The sequence below is a fragment of the Diceros bicornis genome, chromosome 4 (assembly GCF_020826845.1).
Source record: "Diceros bicornis minor isolate mBicDic1 chromosome 4, mDicBic1.mat.cur, whole genome shotgun sequence".
NCBI lineage: Eukaryota > Metazoa > Chordata > Mammalia > Perissodactyla > Rhinocerotidae > Diceros > Diceros bicornis.
This window is the reverse complement of record NC_080743.1, coordinates 5,673,547-5,682,946: the sequence shown is the minus strand read 5'-3', so window position 1 is coordinate 5,682,946 and position 9,400 is coordinate 5,673,547.

Here is a 9,400-nt window from a genome sequence, read left to right as displayed (position 1 = left end):
GTAGGAACGGACTTCCCAGAACTTGGACGATAATGCTACTGCCTACATACACAGTTAGAGATTCGTTTAAATGATTTGATAATCTGTAAATCTGAGAGTCCTAGCGAGGAGACACTGGGCTAGACACAAATACATAGAACTAAAAGCGAGTCCCTGCCTTGGAGGAGCTGGCGGTCGGGTGGGAAGGGCAGACAGGAACACCACCTACAACCCCAGTGTGATCCGTGTCAGGGCAGAGAGAGGGAAGGGGTTAGGAGGGCACACCGAGACGGCAGAGGCATCGTGTGTTAGGAAGGGGGCACTGTGGAGTGTGTGAGTGCGTGCCTGGGAGTGTGTTATCACTCTGTGGGCACGTCCCTGTGTGTATGAGCACAAGGGAGTCCCCATGAGTGTGTGAGGCCGTGAGTATGAGTGAGCGTTTGTGCACACGGATGTGTGTACCGGTGTGAGCATCCCTGTGTGTGCACCTGTGTGTATGCGTGATTATCTGTGTACCCGAGTGTGTGCCTTTCTGTGTGTCTGTGTGTGCGCCTTTGGGTGCGATATGTCCGTGTACTGAATGTGTGAACCTGTATGTGTATGAGTGTGTGTGTCTGTGTACAGGAGTGTGTCTGTATGTGTCTATGTATGTCTCAGGACACACTGAGCCTGATTAAGTGGCTCATTTAGGTTCTGCTCTAAAGTGACACAGACGGACCTCAGCCAGCTCACCTGTTTCCGGAGCTGGCCGGCGGGCCAGCGTTGCCACCTGAGGTCCTGGGGGGATGCTGCCGCCAGGCGACGCCAGGGGGCCTCAGGAAGACGGCTCAGGACTCCATCACCCTGAAGCCCAGACACGCAGGCAGGGGTGGAGGTGGGGGGCACAGGCCAGGATCCATTTCCAGTTCCCAAATTGGGGGCCACTTTTTATTTGTTGGGGGAAGGAGGAGTTGCAAGGCGTCAGAGAAGTCGAGGCCAAGGCAGGCTACTTCTCAACACGTGGCCCCTCCAGCTTCAAGCCCCGAGACCCTCTCTCTTCTCCCCTCCCACCCCGAGGCGCTGCGGAGAGGGCGCACTTACCCACAGCAGGGCTGGTGCTGCCGGCTCGGCCGGGGGCCTCCCTGACCTCGGGCTCGTCCACTGCGGGACCACGCGGGGCGTGGCTCCCGGCTCCCAGGCCTGCCTCTGCCTGTGGCCGCCGGCACACCCGCCCTGGACTCCGCGGCCCGTCTCCAGGGTGACCTCCTCAAACAAAGTCCTCGGCCAGCCCCGGCCGGACACAGTAGCTGCGTGGTCCTCTGAACCGCCCTAAGGATGTAAAGATCTCATCGTCCCTGCTCAGAGGGGCCGCCCAGAGCCCCGCCGCGCCCTGCGGCGGCCGCGGGCTGGAGGGGAACCGGTTCATCGTGGAGCGAGGAGGGTATCTGGGACTCAAGACGCAGCCCGGAGAGCCCTCATTCAGCGTCTTTTCCCGCAGGCGTCAGGGGCAGGGGTGGGAAAGGCGGCGCTTTCCCGGACGGGACAGCCGAGGCACGGAGAGAAAGGAAAGAGCCCCTTCCCTTCCCTCCCCGACCCCCGACGCCGCGTCCCCGCCCCTGCGAGGCGCGCAGGGTGATTACTGAGAGCGCACATCGACCGGACACTGGCACACAGTTTTAGTCCCAACAACCCCGTCAGGGAAGGGTCGTTCCGCCTCTACAGATTTGGAAATTGAGAGTCTAAGATCTTAAGTAATATGCCGAGGGCCGCTGGAGCTCACGGGTTTATCTCCTGTGCGTTTCAAATGGACTTCTTCATTTTCCGTAACGCCCCTCTTCCCAGCCCGTAAAAGTTTCAGAAGGTTTGAAAAGGAGGCTGTTTGGGGTCGAGGATTTACTGACACAGTTAATAGGCCCTTCCTGCTTAATAATTACCCCCCTTTTAACCTCTGAGCCCTTCCCGCAACCCGAAGCACACAAAACCACACCCCTAGGCCCCTCTGGTGAGCGAGGCCTGGAGGCAGAGAGAGAGGCGAGAGCGCCCGGCGCGGGGCCCCTGATGCCTCGGCGTCCGCTGGCAAGATACAGCGGCATAACAGCAGACCCTAAGAGGGTGAGGATAGCGTTGGAGAGAGAGCATTCAAGTTTTCTGGCCCATCCCAATCCCTGTTCACAGAAAGATAAGACAGGAAAGGATTGTTTACTGAATATCTGCTATGCACTAGGTTGGAACTGTTGGATGACTGATAATATTCTCTCATTTAATCTGTTCCATGGCCCTATGATAAGGGGGCATTAGCTTCATTTTTTTCGAGATAAGGAAACTGAACAATCATTGAAGAACATGCTCACCTCTACAGTTAGATTATAGAGCTGGGATTGTCTGACTGGAAAGTCCTTGCACTCCCAAGAGCTTTGCCCACTTCCCCACCCTGAACATGCAATGAAGTTTTCCAGAAATGTGGGTAAAATTGTAAGAGAGCTAGTAATAAAAGAGATTCACAATTCAATTTATTTTCATGTTTTTCATTTATTTTCCAGAAAAAAAAATCACATTTGAATAACAACTTACTCAGATATTTCATCTTGTTCTCACGTATAATTAAATTTTGTTCTGAAACGAGAACTCTTGTTGCAGTAATGTTGCATGATAAACAATTGCATATCCAGGATTTTGTGAAATGAGTGATTGGGAAAATTATGAAGGAAAAAACATTTGTCAAAATCATTATATATCCACACCTTTTCTAACTTATAAGGCAAGTAACGTTAAAATGTTCCATGATTATCTTCAACAAGTCACTACCACACATTCACATCACCATTGCTCAGCAGACAGCTTTGCTGCAGTTCTGTGAAGGAGCAAGCATTGGCTTCTACAGCTAAATTGCTCTTGAGCACAGCACGGAAGCAGTAAAGCTTTCATCACAGACACGGCAGTAACGGCTATGAGAATAAAGCATTCTCTGTTGAATTACACATGTAGGAAAAATGCCAGGCATCCACATTTTAACTAAATTTGAAAAGTATACTTAAGTATTTTAACTCATAATTCCTTTTACAAATATTTTATGCCCAAGGTATTTTGTGAAATTATATACTCCATACAAGGTCATAAAGAAATTCAGTTTACTTTTGCTACAAAGATCATGGAGATTTCTAGATAAAGGCTACCACCAACTCAAATTAAAAAGAAAACTAACAGCATTCTCCTTAAGAAAGACAACTGATTGAATTTTATCACATTTAGAAACACAGCAAAATTTCTCTGAGATTCTTTTTCTAGTTGCCCCTATTGTAAAAGTACAAAAAAAAAAAATTAATGCCTTACATTGCCACTTAGTAGGCATGAAAATTAAAATTTGATCATTTCATTCATAGAGATCTTTTCCTATACAAAGTGAAAATTTTAAAAAAGTTCTTTTATTGAAACCCAATAATATTCAAACGGTTTAAGAAGCCAGCTCTATAAATTATTGCTCGGCCTGTAGTGAAGCCCTGCTCATGGATAAGATCAGCTTATCATCACACCAACACTTGGTTTTTTTCAAGAAAAATTATCCAGCAGCAATTTTCCAACTCCTTTAGATTGAGAGAGAGACAGAGAGAGAGAGAGAGAGGGATCAGACAGGAGCCAATCTCTTTCATGTGTATTCATTTAACAAAGCAAGAACTAAATAATGACCTGCAAATCAACACAGTTATAAGAATGATCATCCTAGCATCTCCTAAGAAAAAGAAAAAATCTGGTTTGGACCTTGGGACAATGATCCTGGAGAGAGTCATTTGGTGTATTATTTAAAATAGCTTAAAGTAATGATGTGTGTATAACACTAAGCACTTGTTTTGCCCCTCCCCCCCAAAAAGAAAAGAAAATGTCAATGAAGTAATATACATACAACTAAACAAGTGAGATGGAATTAACATTTGCCTGATATACTCAATCAATGGAATATTTTAAAATGATATATAGCTTATGATCTATCAAGCTGACTCACAAACTTTGAATGAATTAAAAATGGAACTATACTTAGAGAAATGTAAAATGATTCAGCTTTACTCTTTTCTGTCTGATAACAGATAGTTTACCCAGGAATTTATTAAAGGAACTTTGTTGATTTTGTGTAAAGACAATTGATTTGCAAAATAAAGCAAAGCAAATAAGAACAGCAAAGTGCTCATTAATAGAGTGTAGAGTCTCATAAAATCTGTGCTAAATAGTGCATTCCCCTTAGCTTTAACCAAATTGTTTTTCATATAATTTCTAACAAGATTATGTAAAAATACTGTCAGCATTGGTCTACCATGATTCAATTTCTCAAAGCTGTTTAATAAAATATAACCAAATATTACCAAGTATTACAAATATTACTAGCATTAATTCCACTCTGCAAAGAATTTGTACTATTTCAACAAATAGCCTGATGTGCTGGTCTTAGGTGCAGATCTTAAAGATAATACTTAAAAAAATAAAAATATTAAAACAATTTCATTGACTTGATTTGAATATTTTAGGTGACAAAATAAAATTCACTAAGACATACTAATGAAATTTAAAGTAGATACTAATTCATTTGAAATGGCAGGAATTTCCCTTAAAGTTAAAACAAAAACCCAGAAGAATGTTTTCAAAGCATTCCTGGTTATATTATTTGCAGTTGTTGAAAGATATGTAAACTGGTGTTAAAAGAAAATTTTTCTAAAATTTCTTCAAGGTGTGTTTAGGAAAAAAAAGTGTTTTCTTGGTCCAATAATTTTCTTAAGCTTCGTTAAAACATTAACATTTATTATCAATGTCCAAGAAATGGGGACTATAGTATAGAATCATTTATTTTCAGACCACAATGAACATTTGCCACAACCAGTGGATCTGAATATGATTTGGAAGATACTGGAATATAGGTGAATACAGTAAAAGTATCCTTTACTAGTTTCTTTTAGACGTCAAGGGACACATGAAAATATATTTGCTTTTCATCAAAACATCTTTTCTCATAAGGTTAAAGATGTGTTTAGAACAGGCAATGTACTACCCTAGGGATAGAAGGAGGCAATCAGAAATACTACAAATCAAAGGAAAAATAACGTTAGAAATTAACCTGAAGAATAAATTACTATACCCGTGGTGGACGTCAACAAGGAGGTGCTTTCTCCCATAGGAACACTCACGTAGGATAGAAATCAGATATTATACACAAGGGACAATCTAGAGGTTTGACCACGGTCAACACAACAGACCCTAAAATTTGACATTCTTTCAAAAAAAGGGTATTTAGATTTCAATTAGGTATTAAAAATGCAACTCTAGCCTATAGAAGATGATAGAACATCAAAGCTATGACACAAGAGAAGGGCTAGTGAGTTTGTTGTTGTTGTTTGTTTTTAACATTTGGAGACGTAAACACTGTACTTCCACTTCATTTTTCCTCCCTACATTCCATGCACAAAAAGTCACCATGTTTAATTTGTGAGTGAGTGAGTGACTTTTATATGCTGTTTGCTAAATAAGAAAAAGGGAAAGGAGCAGGGAGATACAGTGAGGCCTCCAGAGAGAAGTGCACCCAGTAAAAGGAGGTGGGCGGGCCATCAGAACGGTCTCTTTAATCAATGTGACATGGACTGATTTGTTCATTCACATCGACAAATTAATTTGACTCATTTCAAGGAAACATCATGTTTATTTATATTAACTTCTAAAGCAATATTTAGAGATCATCCTCATTTTGATATCATAAAAAAATTATGCTTCCATTAAAAAAAATGCTCATCAGAAAACCATGTAGCAAAATGAATGCATTTAGATTGAATGAGACTTCGCTCAAATGCATAATCTTTTGGGAAAAAGAAAGCTTAAAAAAAAAAACCCCACAAACTCATCTCCTTAGTAGATATCTGCACATTTTACTGTGTCATTCAACATATTGACAGCCTGTGATTATTTGGGGCCGGAAAAAAAAGCAAAAATAAACATGATTGGTGCAACTCTTTTGGAATGATATGAGTCCATGCCTATAGTGTCCAATCAAGGGCTTACAAAATGGACAGGGTCAACTCACGAATTAGATGTCTGAGTGTCCCTCGCAAGGTGGGAGACGTTTATTAGGACTTTGTATTTGGAATGAGTGACAGCTTGCAACCTCCCTACTGCTTCTTTTAATCTTTTATGACATTCACGAAAAGGACAGAAATATGAAAAGGAGAGAATGCATTTCAGGCCACTTTGAGACTGAGATAGCGTAACAGGAGAACTCTAAGGAAAAGATAGGATTTTCCCAGACAAAGCCCTCTCTCTCTTTTTTAAGCTTGGAGAGAATTAAATGGAATGAATGAAAAAATAAACTCATTAGAAAAATGGTATTCAATTTACCATTTAATGTTTAAAATCTGATATAATGTCAGAACTAAGAAGGACCTGGAGAGCTCTAGTAGGACAGCAAGTCTCAAATTTGGGGGGCTTGTCAAAATACATATTCCTAAACCCCATCCCTAGAGACTTATTCATGCAATATAAGTTTATTGATGTCTACTATCTTCTAGGCTCTGGGGATACAGTGGTGACTAAGCCAAAATCATTACTTTTTTTAAATAAATGATAATATAAGTGGTTCACAAATCATGCTTTGAGGAACATTCTTTCCCAACAATTCTGCTATTGCAATTATTCTTATTTTGATACTACTTTTTCATAGTACCTTTTACCCTGGTATTGAAATGGAATGTGTATAGTGAAATAAAACAGAAGACTTTATTTCCCAGAATGAACAAGCAAAACAGGTCAGGGTCTCCCTCTGCAGTTGAGATAATTGGGTTACTTTCAGCTGCTGTGTCACTTTGGGCAAATTAATTTGTCTAAGCCTCAATGTCACCATTTGTAAAATAGGAATGAAAAAGAGTACCTACAACTTTTGGGCTGATATAAGGATTCAATGACCTAACATCTATAGTGACTGGTACATAGTAAACACCCAAGTAACTATCAATTTTTACTGCACGTCAGCCAATTACTGTCATTGTACAAATTTTCTTGTAAAGCCCCCGAGGGTGGATATAAATCAAGTAGAATCATGGGACTTCAGAGGTGGAAGAAACTTTACAGACCATTGACGTGTCATTATGGTGTTTAAACAGTGCTCTGGGGGGGAAGGGGGGGGTAGATTTAAACTGCTGGAGGAACTCCCTTCATTGCTTTGAGCTGTTTTGCCTAACAGGATTCCATGTACAATTTTAGTAGAAAAAAGTCTTGCTGTAAAGAAAAACTTGAAAACCATTGGCAATCCCCAACCCTCATTCTAAAGATAAGAAACTGAAAAGGGCAGTGACTTGTCCAAGGTCTCACAGCAGGAGGTCATGGGAGAGCTAATGTGGTTACCAGGCTTCTTTGAAAAGAAGATTTAGAAATGCAAATATGTATAATTATGGCCTCAAACACTTTTCAGATTGAGACTGAATAAAAATGCAAACAAACAAAAATAAAACATCTATAGTTTGATTTTCTGGGGGGTTTCTCTCTATTCACTTGAAACCATTTGAAATGTGGACATTCTGTTGACAGGTGAAATACATTCCAAAATACCATACGGTGAATTTTCATTTTGGCTGTAGGTGTAGAGAAAGAATAGAGCTTTAAAAATAATTTAAAATTTAATTCTTAGGAATTATAAATCCCAATTATGATAACATTCAGACTAATTCTTAATAAGAATTTATTTTTAAAAATATCAAGAAAATATGGAATTTATTTGAAAAGAAAAACATACTTCCTATGTTGCCAGAATAAAGCAGTATCATTCATACCTTCTATCTTGGTAGAGCAGAACCTTTTTTAATCATAATGCTCAGGAAATTGTGTTCTGGTTAACGAGAACCCGTTCTTTTTGGTTTAAACCCTGGTATTGAAAATCTGAATATGTACTAGCCCATTTTGTTCTGTTTTAGGAATTGATGATGAACCCGGTTTAATGTTTCTTTTACAACTGAGACTCTTGCATTGTCTAGGAGCATTTTTCCTAACATGAATTCTTATTGTACAGTACTGTGGATACACATGTAACAGGAGATGATAAACTATAAGACTGAAAAAAACCCCACCAAAATCTAAATCCCTGATATGAGTTTATTGTGTTATTATTTGACTTATTTTATGAAAGGAGAAGGGATATATTCTCTATAGAGGTCCTAGTTATTCAAAGTCTAATAATTTTGAAATCACTGACTTCCATTCTGTTTCACAAAGATCAATTAAGGGATCATAGAATATCTTCATAGCTTCAAATTTAGTTCCTGGAAACTTTTGAATAATGTTAGAGATTATTGTAATCTATGTTTTAAATTACATTTTTACACTGCCAACAAAATAATTCTTTGGGAAAAAAACTCTTGTGTTTAATTACTAATTCACTCTAGAACTATACAAAATATAATAAAATATAAAGAGCAAGACATGAGAACCAGTAATATTTACACATTTTTAATATCTTTGTGTTAATACTAAATATGTTTTTTCATGAATTGATTACTTAAAAACACAATTTATTTTCAAATGATGGATAATTCTCAATTTTCTGCAGCATACTCTCCATTGGTTTCAGTGTTTGAAATAAATTCCCCATGTTTCATGGGATTTAAAACTTTGCCTTTTCTATGTTGGTTTCAAAATCAAATTGAATATCTTTAGTTAAAATGAGTATATTAATTATTTGTTCAAAAAACTTCCACACCAGACTGAGCCAATTGAGAGTATGAATAGTAAGAATTCTCCTAAGGTAAAACAGATCATTTTGAACGCTCTCTTGGTTGCAAGCACTGACTGAGAAGTACAAATATTAATTTAAAAAGTTCCACTATAAACAATTGCCAGTCACAACCTCATTTTAAAAGTAAGACTTACAAAATTTAATTTGATTCTAAAATTTAAAGGAGCTAAAGATTCTTTGTCAAATATGAGTGAACGTAAAATAAAATTTAGCAACTAATGATAAATATAACAACTTAGTAATTACAGTTCTTTCATAGTATAACCTAAGACAATAATTCGTTTATGTTTAAAATAAGTTCTGTGACTCAAAGGAAGATTCGTGTTTTCAGATGGTAACAGAGAAAGGTTTTACGACTGGGACCCCTGACGAGCTGCTTCTCCGTTCTGAATGCCCAGATTATGAGGCCAGACTGAGTTATTACAGTGTTTATTATACCTTGCAACAATGAAATCATGACACAAATTTTTGATAACTCTCTTTTGGATTCCCCAAGAATGGCAAAGATTTATAGTTACATACAATGAATCTTATCCAAAAGGAAATTTATTGCACAATAATGTGGATAGAATTTCATTTATAAAGCTTATTTTCTTCCTTCCCAAATGACATAAATGATGGCGATTAAAATTCTCCTTCTGGATTTAAACAGGGCACTAAAATATTTCTTCTGAGATTTTTAGTCTCAAT